At 35.4% G+C, this 15,072-nt stretch overlaps 1 pseudogene; it reads left to right on the forward strand.

The window, feature by feature from the left end:
* Positions 1 to 1,091: 1,091 nt before the first annotated feature.
* Positions 1,092 to 10,988, forward strand: LOC132269211 (uncharacterized; annotated as a pseudogene).
* Positions 10,989 to 15,072: the final 4,084 nt, after the last annotated feature.

Here is a 15,072-nt window from a genome sequence, read left to right on the forward strand (position 1 = left end):
TTGAAAGAAAATAACAAGAAACTATAGGACGAAGAGGGAATAAAGAATTATATTACACGGTAATAAACAAAAAAGAAATATTATAAAAGTCTTTAGCGAAAACAAGAAATTGGGTGTGTGTGGCAACGGTACCATCAGAGTAAAGAGAAGTAATACAACGGCGTGATATAGGAAACTTCAGCACCTGCGTGACATCTTTTTGCATTCCTCTGACGGTCTGATCCGTCAGTGTAACTGTGTACACACATACGACGAAAAATACTAAATCGCTCATTTGTTTGACCGTTACAGCCAAACAACCCCTTATCTTTACCCTTTACCCGAGCTAAAAAATCCCAATTCGGCAGAACCCCAACTCAGAATTCTCTCTTGGGTCGCTATCGAATCAGCTCCTGGGTCCGTGGTCATCTACTCTTCCCTCCCACTCTCGATTCGTGCTTGACTCAAAGGTATTCAACTGTTGGCGTCTCTTTGGGTCTGTTTTGTGTGTTGATATCGACCATGAAAAGGTACACCAGTGGATGCACCGGAGAAGGAGAGTCGTTGGGGAAGAGAAATACATGTGTGTGTATATGCGTGAGGTGGCGGTGATGGTAGTCGCGGACGTGGCGTGGTGGCAGTGGGTTTGTGGGGGTAGTGGAAGTGAGTTTGTGGGGTTTGATTGGATTTGGTTGTGTGGTGGTGGCAGTAGGTTTGTGGGGGTAGCGGTGATGTAGCGCTATGAATTGGGATTGAATCGGCGGCCGGCGAACAAGGGATGGCTCGGCTGTGGAGAAATCAGCCGGTGGAGACGATGGCAGAGAGCTCGGATGGTGGAGCTCTGACCGGCGATGTTGGTGGAGATGGACGGCGGCAAGAATCTTCCGGCTGTGGAGAGCTTGGCTGTTGGCTCGGCCGTGGAGAGCCTGGGGCGGTGAGTAGCGGGCTGTGATGGTGAACTCGCGGCGGCTAGCTTGGCTTTGATGGTGTCGCCTGTGATGGAGGCGGCGGCGAGCTCGGAACCGAGAGGTCGGCGCTGAGCTTGCGGCGGTGTTCGGAACACGGACGGCGGTGTGTTCGGCCGGTGGAGACGGCTGGTTCGGGACGGCAGCGAATCAGCTACTAAAGAAGTCGCGATTCCGGTGATGGGCTGTTATGAAGAAGCTCGGCCGTGATTGGGTTTGATGGCGGCCGGCGGGACCGAACGGCTGCGAGCTTGGATTCGGATGATGGCGGCCGGCGGTGGAGATTCCAGTGATGGGCTGTTATGAAGAAGAACGGCTGCGAGCTTGTTCCTATCCTTTGTCCATTCTACCTCCTTCTTTGCTTTGTTCCAATGGCCAAGGCAAATCGTGAAGTGCTCGACAGGGGAGCGACCATATGGTATTCTACCCAACTTGACTTGGTGGATTTAATTGCAACAAAATTAAAGTTCAAGGTATGTTTTTTTTTTTTTTTTTTTTGGGTAGTTCGGGCAGATTTTATGCACTTTTCCCTGAGGCTCTGTTTTAGGGGTGCAAGTTTTATGCATTTGGTTAGAATAAAAATTTATTTAATAAAATTATAAAAAAATATTAATTTATTATTTTAGATAACATAAAAGTAAAAGAAAATCGATCATAGATAATAAATTTATTCTTATAATTTTAAATATTAATAAACAAATAAATTTATATTTATTGATGTTTATTTTTAACAAAAAAATATTAAAATAGTAAAATAATGAATTATTAAATTTAATAATATAATTATTTATATTTAAAATATTTTCTGAGACAAAAATAAAACTAATTATTAGTGAATGAGAAACGAAATTTTAAAAAAAAAACATAGATGACAATACTAATTGTTTTTAGAGAGATTTGATTCTATTTTGTTATTGTTTTGTTTTGCAAAAAACTTGCCTCTCTTAAAAATTCAATACAAAAATAGAGGATGAAATTATTTTTCACGATTAAGTTAATGAGTAAAATAAAAATTTTAAATTAAAGAGTAAAATAAGACTTTTAAATTAAAAGACAAACATTTCAGGCAAAAAAATTATTTGCTTGTGTTTTGTGCATGAAAAATATTAAGAGAAAATAAACAAGTAAGAAAATAAAATATTCTATTAGTTTTGTATTTTTATCTATTCAAATTCTAAAAAAAATTTTAATTTTCTCTTTTTATTTATTCAAACTTTATAAAAATTTTAAAAATTTTTCTTTCCTTTCTTTTGTTACTGTTTTCACCTGACCAAAAAATTTTCTTTCCTTTCTTTTCTATGTGTTTCCACCTAACCAAACAAGTATATAAATGCCATCATCTAGACCGTTCTCCTTGGTTCAAATACAAGACGACTCCTATCGCGTAGTCAACATTGTTCTTACTCTACTCGTCGTCAGTCACAATGTCTCTTACCATATCATCATCGCTTGCCTGTGGCTTTCTGAAATCAACGGCTCTAAATGTCAGCAGAAGAAAATCTTCCGGACTGGGTTGCCGATCATCCATCGATGACGTAAGCTTTTTCACATCATTAAACTCTCTTTTTTTTCATGATTTTGATGGTAATATTTTGATGAATATTGTAGGATTATCTGTTGGATGCTCCTACTTCAGTCGGAGATGGCTTTTCTTTCAGCGGAGGTTTGATTTGTTTTCTTTTTCAAAATTTTCCATTTGATTCATAATAGAAAGGAAAAAGAAATATGAAATTTGATGAATTCTACTCTCTTCTTGGACAGGGAAGTATTCAGATGGGCCAAATCCAGCGGATGAATGGTTCAAGAAAGGAAAAATCGTAAGTCTTGTTGGGATTAGGTTTTTCTGAAATTTTATTTTTTTCATTTTATGAGGGCTAGTTTACTCTTATTTAGCTTTAAGGGTATTTCTTGAAAAAAAAAAAAAATTATGACATTAAACTTTGAAGCAGTTTATTTTTAAGGAAAAGAAAGAAAGATGAAACAGGGGGCAGTTTTACGGAGGCAATTTTGTATTAAAGAATTTCGTGGTACAATATACTAGAGATTATTTTGTTGCATTAAGGGTAAGGGCTATACTAACAGAAATTATGAAAATGGAATAATTAAAATTACTTGTTTCAAGTACCCCTTTTCGACTTTCATTATCTAATAATCGTTGTGGTGTACTCTGAAGCATGACAATCCTTAATGAAGGGTGCGTCTACTTTAGTAGGTAACAGTATACCATACGTCAAAACATGTCTTCCATTTTTTTTTTTTTTCAACGTGTGCCTAACTAGGATGCCATTTCTATTATGAAATCTGAGAATCAGTTAGCTTATTTGGAACTTCTGATATTGGTTATGGCTGTATTTACCATGCTTGTTGGATGTCTATTTGCCTTAAGTTCACAACACATCTCATTTGGATGCTCTGTGTATCATGTTGACATTAATAGTCACTGGTCACTATCAGGTGAAAGCTCATCCTGTTTTTGGCTCTGGCGATAAAGCAAAGGATCCAATTTTTGGTCTTATAATGGGTGGGGGCTCTCAGGCTTCTACTGACGTCGTCAGGTGAATTTATAAGTCTTTAGGACTCAGGAGTCTCCTAGTTTTTTTATATAGGATGTCAACGTGCTAAAATTTTATAGTGGCTTAGGACTTCATGTTATGCAGAAATTGAGGATGGAATATTTGCAAGGTTTACCGATTGAAACATGATCTATATATATGAAATAGATGGTTTTGCGTTGAAAGCGGAAGTGATGACAGTCCTCCAATAATATTAATTCATGGTTTTCCTTCACAGGTGAGTCTTATTTTGTTGAGTGATTTGTTCAAAAATACAATTTACCATCTTTGTTTGAGTGTTTTGATTATCTAAATTAACCTAGATAACTGTGGCATGACATAATGACTGGAAGCCTTACCCTGGGTTTGTATGATGTTGTCAAAGTCAAAGGAGGTTGAAGTTGATAATTACCAAAAAGCAAAAAAAAGAAAACTAAGAAGAATTATTGACAAGGCTCTATGTCTAAATGACCTGCTTTAAATGGCTAAAGTTATAACTCTTTTCAATTTAGCGTGGTATTTTAAACATCACATTACAAATGGTAGCTAAGGTATTCAATGATTTATGCATAATGTTGGAATAGTAATGTACTTAATTTATTCTTGCTCAATGTGTGTTCATGTATATGGTCGTTATGAATTTTACACTTGTTTTGTTTATACAGATTTTTTATTTTTATTGGCGTCTCAATTAATGATGATTGTACTCTTCAAACATATATAATTATCTTCAGTATAACTTGAGCTAGTGTTTGCTTCTGCTCGTCAAGAGCTGAATGGCGACGATTGGATATATTGTTTAGCATTGCAAGCTCAAAGAAAGTTCTTCATATTTTAAATCACTGCTTATTGCTTATATTAAAGGGTAACTTATCAAAAAAAAAATAAAAAAATCACTGCTTATTGTTGTGTTTCATATAAGAAAAGGCTGAGATGAATTACTATTTCTAAGAGTAATCTTTGAAGGATGCAATGAAATTCTTTCTTCCTTTGTTTAAGATAAATAAAAAAAGACATCATCATTGTAATATTATTGTTCTGAAACGTATTGATCTTTAGGCAACTGCTGAACTACTTGCATTCTTTTTTACTCGACACAAAGAACAATTTTTAGGTTTATATCTGACTAGGAGGACTTTCTGTTGATCATACTGTGAACTTTTGAGACTAATAAAACACTCTCATTGTTGCTAATACAGTTGTATGGAAGGGTGGTAGGTTCTATTTGATGCAACATGGACATCATGTTTCTAACGGATATTCTGAAAAAGTAGCAAACAGAACTAGCCTTTTCGAGCATAATATAATTTCTTTTTAAACCTAATGATTCCATATTCTCTATGATTTGAATATGCCACACAACAAGCATTTCTCATTCTTTCCTCCTACTATGTAACCGTTAAATTGCTTGATGCTAAGGTATACCTTTTACATTTTCTCATTCTGGGCGGCTATTCGATGATATGTTATATGTTTTGCAATATTATTGGCGTTGCTGGTATTGCATCGAGATGTCTATGTGATACCACAATTAGTTTGAATTGCAAAGCCTTGCCTAGAAATGAGATGGCCTTTGAAAAGATGGATTGTCCGATCAAACATGTCTGCTATAATGTATATCAGAATACTCATTAGTTGATCACAAATTACTTGGTACAAGTCAAACTGAACATTCCTTGAATTATATCATGTTGAGAACTCCTCTTTGGTTGCAACCATTTTAACCCAACATTTCCAAATAGGGTTGGTTTCGATTATCCAATTAGATGTGCATGCATGTCTTTTTCTCAATCATGCCCATTCGTCACTTATCAAAAAAAAAATCATGCCCATTCTTCATTTTGCAAAAAGATAATAATTATTTTGTTCCTATCAAGGTTTTTAGCTTCTTCTGGGGTCTCATAATTTGTATCCAAGTCTATCTTCCACCACCCCCCTCTTGAAATGTTCTTTACAATTTTCTCATGCTGTTATTGAGAAAGTAAAATACTTGTAGGTATAATTGCATAAATGTAAATCCATCTAGGCTGTGTTTGTTTTTATCTTATATGTGACTGATTTCATGTGTGTGTGTGTGTAATATATATATATATATATAAATTTCATTCTAGATAACCAGATGATTTATTATCGTCCATGTCACTTTTAACGTTAAAGTAACGTGGAGGTTGATTGCAGACTATTATCATTTCTGGGAACTTCTTTTAATTCTTACGTTAGATATATTTCTTTTCATACTTTCACAGGCAATTCTTATCGCAAAATTCTTCCCGTGCTCTCCAAGGACTATCATGCCGTTGCTTTTGATTGGCTACGTAAGATTTTATTAATTTCAGGGAAAACTAATTTTTAAAGATTAGTGTTTCATCTCCTTAATAGATTTTTCTTTAAATTCCTGTTCTTTTTTTATGATCTTGAAAGTAACTACCACTTGGACTAGAACTATTGAAATTTTCCATCTATGGAAAATGCACTTATAGACTCCAAATATACAATTTATTGATTAGATAATCTTAACAATGCTTGGTCTGTCTTACCTTTGTGGCCCTTCTCTATTAAATAATTAATACTTGAAAGATTGATAATTTGTCATGCTCTAAGTGATGTTCAATATGATGATTTGTCATGCTCAATTATTCACATAACTGTTCATTAAAGAAAATACTGCATTTATTTCCTTCATACAGGATTTGGGTTTTCAGATAAGCCTCAGCCCGAATATGGTTTTGACTACACATTGGATGGTAAATGCCTTTTTATACAGATAAAATATGGCAGGATCCAGCCTGTAGGTTAATTTTCGTATTAAAATTTAGTTTTAAATAAAAAAGATTAAGAATTTCCGTGTTAAAATTTTTGTTGTGGCTTGCAGGATATGTCTCATCCTTGGGATCTCTTATAAATGAACTTTCCACCAGTAAGGTTACAATTGTTGCATGGGTATATTTGCCTTTTCTGAATTTAGATGCAGGGTTGCCGGTCAAGGTACACATTTTTTTCAATTAATTGAAAAATAATTTCGGTATATGCTATGTTTTGCAGGGTTATTTTTCTCCAATCGCTGTTAAATATGCTAGCAGTCATCAGGAAAAGATTAACAATCTCATACTTCTTAATCCTCCTATATGAACTACTCTACTCTAACCTTAGAATTCAGTTTGTGAATTTGTACTTAGTGATATTCATTCTGTTGGTCCTATTATTTTGCTTATACAAGCTTGTGAAGTTTGGAATAATGATAAATAGGAAAACTACCAATAATCCCCAGAAGCTATGAAACTAATATTAATCTTCCACGAGCTTTCTAAAATAAGATATCCCACTCTTGAGGATTCTGATATCACTACCCAACTCTGCTGAGTTTGGCGTTAGCTCACCCTTAACTTCCTTCATTTTGAGTTCTCTGGTAATTGTTTTTCCTTTGTCTTTTTATTTTTTTATCTTCATGATTGTTTTGCCCCTTGTCATTTTAAAAAATTGCATTTATAATGACTAGGCCATAGATGCAAAAAAATTGGTACAGTATTTTGCTCCGTGCAAGGTAGTGTGCAAGCCTCAATTCAAATTGCACAAATGTTTTGATTCTTTATTTTTCTATTCCAAGAATTGTAGTGTCAATTTTTTTGATAATAGTTAACAAAAATATATGTTTATATTCCACATTCATTAATTTGTATGTAGTTTCTACACAGAAACATGAAAACATGCATAACTTGGTAGATTTAAGAATTTACTAAATGCAACATTGTTAGTCACTTTGAATCCTAATGAAAGAACCAAAATAGCCGGTCACATAAGGCCTAAATCTTGAACGCTTGGCATCCAGCACATCCCTTGAGTTGGTGCAGGCATGATATAGGCTTTTTTAAAATATGGATTGAACCACTCCCTCAATGGTTTTCTCACATGAAAAATTAAAGGAGGATATCAGAGTGCAAGTCTATGCAAACTTGAGGAAGGTCTGTTTTGTTATAAAACAGACCTTCCTCAAGTTATGATTTATTCTAAGAAACCTTAGGACGCTCTGTAATTTAAATTTATTCGTGACCACAATTCTGGATTCGAAAGAAATGTCTGTCGATGTATTATGATGTTTCCGTAAACATATATTTTTATGTTGCAAGAGTCCTGCATAATTATTTGTGGCTTTTTAGAATAATAAAACCTAATTTTGTTCTTTATTTGGTTCCTGTAGCTAACAGCCAAACATGCCGACTTACCGTCAACCTTGTCCATATATAGCAACTTTTTGTTAGGTGAAATTTTTTCTCAGGTAAGGAAGACTACACGAGAGTTATATTTTGTTTTCTTCTTTGTAGTTGTACAATTTTATAGATTCGTTGGTTCTAAATAATTGAATGCTTATAATTTGATCAGTAAACTTGCTCTTCTGTGAAGCAGGATCCTCTAAGGGCCAGTGATAAAGCCTTGACAAGCTGTGGTTCTTAGAAAATGAAAGAAGATGATGAGATGGTTTATAGACCTTATCTCACATCCGGTTCCTCCGGATTTGCATTAAATGCGATTAGTAAGGCAATGAAGAAGGAACTAAAGGTGCACTTTTTTCTTTCTGTTGGTCCTTTTTCATCTAGTTGGTGATGAATTTAGTCTTCTAAATTATTCTAGGTATTATGGAAAAATGAACTTAACACTGCTGGTGGCAGTTATTCATTCACCTGCAAGTCTTAATAGAGTGCTTGAAAAACTAATTTCGAAATTAGAGGATTTTTTTTTTTTTTTTGGGGGGGTGGGATTAAATTTCCATGCAAATTTTTTCTATAATGACATTAATATATCTTTAGGTGTCTTCCTGATTTCGTTTATGTAGCGCTAGCATTTCTGTAGAAGAACTGTATTCATTCCGAGACTTCTTCGATGCCCCTCAGATGTATTCAACATGACTAAGAAGTGTCGTCAATGTTTTCATGCTTTATGAGAATAGCATGAATCATTGCACCCTTTGTCTCTCTTTAAAAATGGTAAAACTCAACCACAAGGTGTTAGATTGACTGTCGAGTCCAATGATGTCAAGAGTGCAGACTCAGGAACTGATGGGGGTTAGAGATCTGATATAATCAGACACCTCAACTACTGATATGGAGACACATTGTCCATCAGGAATAGAATCCTCGTGTCTGACTGGGCAAAGCAAAATCTTTTCCGGAACCCCAAATATGAAAAGCATAAATTGTAGTAGTCGCACCAATTCACAGACGGGGGTGGGGGTGCAAAATCCGGCAACGAAACGATGCAGGGATGTTTATTACTTCTCAGGAAGCAGAGGGTGTCTTGGGCATACTATGGATACATTAAAAGTGGCCGTTTCTTTTCATATACAGAAGATAGGTATCCATGTTTTGTTGTTCAAGAATTCTGTGTTCTGTATTGTCTTATGAAGCACAAAAGCATTTAAAAGGTAACAAACTTGAGTCTTTTATCAAGAAACAATTTGTTGCAGGCTATTTTGGTCTGCGCCATGCCACTCCTACTAAATTGTAATATCTTTTGTGGTTTAATATGGAAATAATTTATTGTTTCATTGTACCTGGGACTGGGATAGAATGGATATCCTTACTGATAGAAATGGTAAAAGCAAGGCCCAATTAGTTGTTATAGTAGATATTGTTATACTTAGTAAGAGCTAGGTCAATAATGAGTTTTGAATGTTCCTTGTTTTTTTTAAGTTTAAATGCTCCATTGGATGGGTGGTGTAGAAATTGTTCAGACTGTTTATAAAGACTATTATTAAAATGAAAGTTATTAAGGGCAAAATTGAGGGTTCTGCATATGGTGATGTGTTCCACCTAGATGGCATCAAAGGACATGAGAGACAGACATTACAATATTTAAAAACACGGGGCCTTGATACAACAAATTCTAAAAAGGTTGGACACAAATATGAATATGACACATTTTTTATATATTTACTAAAAATTAACTCTATACTAACAACAGCATAACTTGGAAGATGAAGATCAGCAAATATCATTCACATCAGGCTTTATTTTTATTACTGCTAGTGTTCTCTTATCACACCCCCACACCTCCCTTTTCTCTAACTATTGCCTTTTTATTCTTCGTTAAAAAATAAAAAAGATTATATTGTATGCTTGACTTGATTTGGCTATGTTTATAATTTTTTTTTTTTTGATAAGTAAATTTTATTAAAGAACAGCTCAAAAGGGGAGCGAAACCCAAGTACAAAACAAGGCCAAAAACGCCTCAAGCCTTCAGAGAGGCCAAGAAAACAACCAACTCCTCAATGGATCGAAAATCCCTCACTAAAACCCAACAAAAAAGAGTGAAAAGAATAGAGAACTTAAGCATAGAAATAGGCTTTTCCTTTCCATCGAAGTACTGAGACCCATTTGTGCCATGTTCAATATGTTTCCAGGAGTGTCCTGTTCAACCTATTTAGGACATGGACTTGGTTCCTCTTAAGAATTTTCACGCTTTATAGTTTTCCATGTTGGAGTTCTCTAAATTATTCAGCCTTCACGCAGAAACCTGAATATCATTTCTTGCTTTCTTTTTCTCTTTTTTCTTTCCAATTATTGTTGGATGGAATCCTGAAAATGACCATACATGGAGCACAAGATATTTTGGAAGAATACAATGCATGGTGCATGCTTTAGAAAACTTCGGCTTATTATGTTCACTATGCCAGGATTTGGGGACCTACATTATTGTCCTATTTTTTGACATGTTGATTTGCCTTTACAGCATCTCTCTTTCATATGAGTAGGTTTTATTTTCTTTTAAATAAACTGTTTTCATCTTGGTTACTAAGCAGTCCTATGTTGAAGAACTGAGGATGATGCTCATGGATGAGAATTGGAAAATTCGGACTACTATAAGCTGGGGCCTAAGAGACCTCTGGTTAAGCTATGATGGAGTTGAAGCTTTTTGCAAAGATTCAAAGCATAGACTGGTTGAACTTCCAATGGTACTAACAGTTCTTTATAACTAATGTTTACCATTTTGTCATCCCTTAAAACTCTAGCGGCTTCTTTCGCTGCTGTTTGTTTGCAAGCTTTCACACACACTATATGCATGTTCTTTACTGCATGCTTGTCATTTAACCTTTTTTTTTTTTTTTTTTACTATATTTACTATATGTGCATACTTGTCACAGCTATTTATTTTTTATTTCCTAGTTAGCACAAACCTCTTCTAAATGCCTTCTTTTACATTATTTTGAAAAAAATTCAGTTAATTTGTTGCTTTTGCAGCAGGTCATCATGTGCAGGAAGATTGTGGTGAAGAACTAGGACAAGTCATTGCTGGATTAGTTAATAAGAGGAGTTAAATTGATGCCCTCTTGAAATTGTTCATTGAAGAAGATTGTGGTGAAGTAGGACCGCTCATTTCTGGATTAGTCAACAAGAGGAGTTAAATTTGATGCCTCAATTGAAATTGTTTATTGACACCAAGTGCCCTAACAGATGTTTTGGTGTGCGGGCTTTTGATCAATCAAAAAGCATTATGCGTATGTCCTTTGCACTTGATGAATCTATATCTCAGTTGCATATTAAATTCTCAATATAGATGAGCGTGCGTTCAAGGATGTATGTGCTTGTTATTTGTTATCATTATATTGTCTTTGTTTTCCACTAAATTATTTGATTTATAGGAGTCTGAAACGCAAGATGTCATCTCCATATGTACACCAAAAAGTAGAATAGAAGTGAGAGAGTGAGGAGGGGAAAGAATGAAAAAAGGAATGGAAAATTAGAAAAATGGAAGATGAATCCTACAACCACGCCCAAATAAGTTGGATATTCACATTGGGAATGCATCTCAGCCGACTTACATATGGGGCCAATTCATACTTGTGCGAGTGGCATGTGTTGTAGTGTAGTGTGGTGGTATTTATCGACACATTAATTTTGTTTTTCAACCAAATAACTTTTAAACACATTAAATCTGGTTGAAATAGATTTATCCAAAAAAAAAAATAGATAGATTAAATATGTTGGGAAATCCTATAAAGCATGATGCTGTATACTGGAAAGGATTCGGCTCTCTTTGCATTCGTAATTACTCTTGCGCAGACTTATGCATGTGTTGTCCCAGTCTTGCCCGTGAGTCAACTTGGATGATGATTTTTTTTTGTGGTCGTGCAAGCAGGTTAGTGTCTTATTTTGTTTCTTGGACTAATCCTAATCTAGTATCCACCTTAGCAGAGTTGAAAATAACCCAAATTGTTAGGTCTCTCTTTCTACATTCACATGGGGATCAAGGACTGATGAGTTATTTAGATGACCCAAATTTGTAAGGTCTTTCTTTCTACATTCACATCGAATGTCATCTGAATGCTCCTATGGTCCTCTGTGTGTGTGTGTGTCTCTCTCTCTCTCCATCCACGTTTAGTGAGCATATCATATAACTAATTTAATTTTAAAAAAATTCTGAAAGTTTTTTGAAAACTGAATTAAAATAGATAATTGATGTTGGATTAAGATAAGGATTGATGATCTTTGTGTTTGATCTTTCTTGAAAATTGCTTTCAGAAATTGAACCACTGCTGAACTTTCTCGAAAATTACTTTCAGAAATTGAACCAAACACGTATTCACACCACATGGCTAGTCTGCTTGCCATCTCATTTATCAGCCTTTTGTTGGGATTTTCCCTTTGTTTTATTCATTAAAGATTAGAATAGTAGGAAAAAAACGACCCAATTCATGGGCATCTTAATCAGTCTGGGCATCATCACCTCCAAAGATCACGCATATCTCTAGCCAAGACAACAACAGCTCTTCTAGTAAGGAATTAGAATTTTTTTTTTTTTTTTTTTTTTTTTTTTTTTTTTTTGTGGACTCACTTAATATGACTCCTAATAAATCAGTGGAAGGGATTGGGATGATAGGTTCACTGAAATGATGAACCAAATTAGATTAATAAGAAAATGACTCCTCTAATGTTGACCAGCCGAGACTTCTATGTAAGGTAAGAGCTTCACGTCAAGGTTCAATTTCAAATAAATTGAATTTGATGAAGTTTCCTAGAATAAAACTGGAGAATATTTTTCCATGGCTTGATCAGTGACAGTTAGAAGAAGTCTCTTTCTTAGAAGGCTAGTCAGCAATTCTACGTTCACACTAGCCTGGATACTAACTTGAAGTTGCTGAATACGGCTATCTTTTGTAATATGGTACGTAAGTAATTCATGAGTGGTTCATATTCAACTTCAACTTATATATAACACCATCAGCAACATGAGCTGAGATATGATGAGGATGAAGAACCATACCTTCATTTCACTTCTAATCTCGTTCAGCCTTTTGCATCAATTAAATGCCGAACTTACAGCAAATCCGAGTACAAGTATCCGCGTTGTGAAGGAAATTTAGGTCAGAGTGATTCTCGATATGGGATCATTGGTCGGGAAGGTTGTTAATAGCTGCATTAGCATGACAATATCTGATTGTTATGCTCTTAACACACACTACACAACAAGGATACTTCTTCACATCAGGGATTCCGAGGGAAAACCCCTGCGTGCTCTGTCTGCATGTGAGTTTTTGTTTTACACATCACCATGACTTTTGATTACTACCCTAAGCTTTCTTGTTCTGAATTGTCATTCATTTATTATAGAGTCAATTTGGTTGGCCTCATATGCATTCAATTTGACTTGTGGCTTCTTTTGCCACACAAAAAGAAAACCCCCCATTTGACTTGTTTACCATATATTTTTCAAAATTAATGAAGTAAATAATTGCTTTCTTTGCCCTCTATTGCAGCTCTTTATCTGTTGGAGAATATGAAGGTGCAAGCAATCATAGGCCCAGGAACATCACCTGAAGCAAAGCTCTTGGCTGGATTGGGGGACAAGGCCAAAGTTCCTATCCTTTCTTTTACTAGGACTCATCCTACATATCCTAGTTACCTTGTTCAACTTACTAGGACTCATCCTACATATCCTAATTTGAATTCGATGGCGTTGCTTCCATTGTATAATCATTTCAATGGAGGAATGTCATCCTTATTTATGAGGAGGGAGAAATCATTTCAAATTTGGCCGATTTGTTCCAAGAGAAAAGCATTCGTATTGCTTATAAGAGTGAAATTTCTACATCAACCACTGATGAACAAATCCTCCAAGAGCTCCATAATCTCATGAGTACTCTGCATACAACAATATTTGTTGTGCATGCATCACCTTCTCTAGCGTCACGTCTTTTCTTAAACATCAAAAGGGTAGGAATGATGAGTGAAGGATATGCTTGGGTTATAACTGACAAGACTATGGACCTCTTGCATTCAATGGATTCTTCAGTACTCACTGAGTCAATGCAAGGCGCACTGGGTTTGAAGTCTTATATTCCACAATCAAGCGAGCTCGACAACTTCACTTCAAGATGGAGAAGGAAATTTCGTTCTGAAAAACCAAATATGGAAATGACAGAGTTTAATGTGTTTGGCAAATGGGCATATGATGCAATTGGGGCACTAGCAAGGGCAGTGGAGAGGGTGGTGGATAAGATTACTCATACTAAGGAACAAAATGTTGCATTGAACATGACAGACTTAGCTAACATTGGAGTATCTCAAAGTGGCTCAATAATTCTAAATGAGATATTGCAAATTAGATTTAGACGTCTAAATGGTGAATTTCAATTTATGAAGGGGAAACTAATCTTTAGGGCATTTGAAATAGTCACTGTATTAGGCAAAGTGGAGAGAAGAGTTGGATTTTGTGCATCGACTCATGGAATCACCAAAGAAATGTTTCCATCTGTCGGCGAAAAGCATCCGAGATCTTCAAGTACTAGTAGTCTTGAAGCCATTATCTGGCCGGGAGGATCTACAACTACTCCAAAAGGTTGGTTGATGCGAATGAGTGGTAAAAAGCTGAGAATTGGAGTTCCAGTGAAAGCAGGGTTCAATGATTTGATAGAGGTGCATCGTGATCCTCAAACTAATGCAACAATTGCCACTGGTTTTTGTGCTGATTTATTTCGTACTGCCATTGATGCCTTAAAATTGTTAGACATGTTTGAACGCTTGCTCATATATTATTTGAAAATTGGTTTATTTGATGTATATTGAGCATTTTTTATCAATGGATTAGAATTATGATGTTGTCGTGGGGGATATTACAATAACAGCCAATAGAACTTGATATGTTGACTTTACAATGCCATATACCGACTTGGGTGTTGGAACAATAACAAGGGTTGTTGACAATAAGAACATGTGGATCTTCTTGAAGCCACTTGATTCAAATCTATGGCTCACAAGTGCTGCTTTCTTTGTCTTAACCGGCTTTGTTGTTTGGGTTATGGAGCATCCCGTAAATGAAGAATTCCAAGGTTCAGCAGCTCAGCAAATTGGGACAGTCTTCTGGTTCTCCTTCTCAACCCTTGTTTTTGCTTATGGTAAGTTATTTTTTTTTTTGGATGAAAGTATATTGTTTCTAAACAAAACACCTAACCTTCCTGAAAAGTTAAGAACAAACAATATTAATTAATAGTGTTTGACACTGCAGGAGAAAAGTTAAATAAGTAATTTGTCAAGGTTTACAGGGATTGTTTGGGTGTTTGTTGTGCTTATATTGATATCAAGCTA

The sequence above is a fragment of the Cornus florida genome, unplaced genomic scaffold (genome assembly GCF_030987335.1).
Source record: "Cornus florida cultivar Cherokee Brave unplaced genomic scaffold, ASM3098733v1 CherokeeBrave_3.0.0_Hap2_Chr08, whole genome shotgun sequence".
NCBI classification, from domain to species: Eukaryota; Viridiplantae; Streptophyta; class Magnoliopsida; order Cornales; family Cornaceae; genus Cornus; species Cornus florida.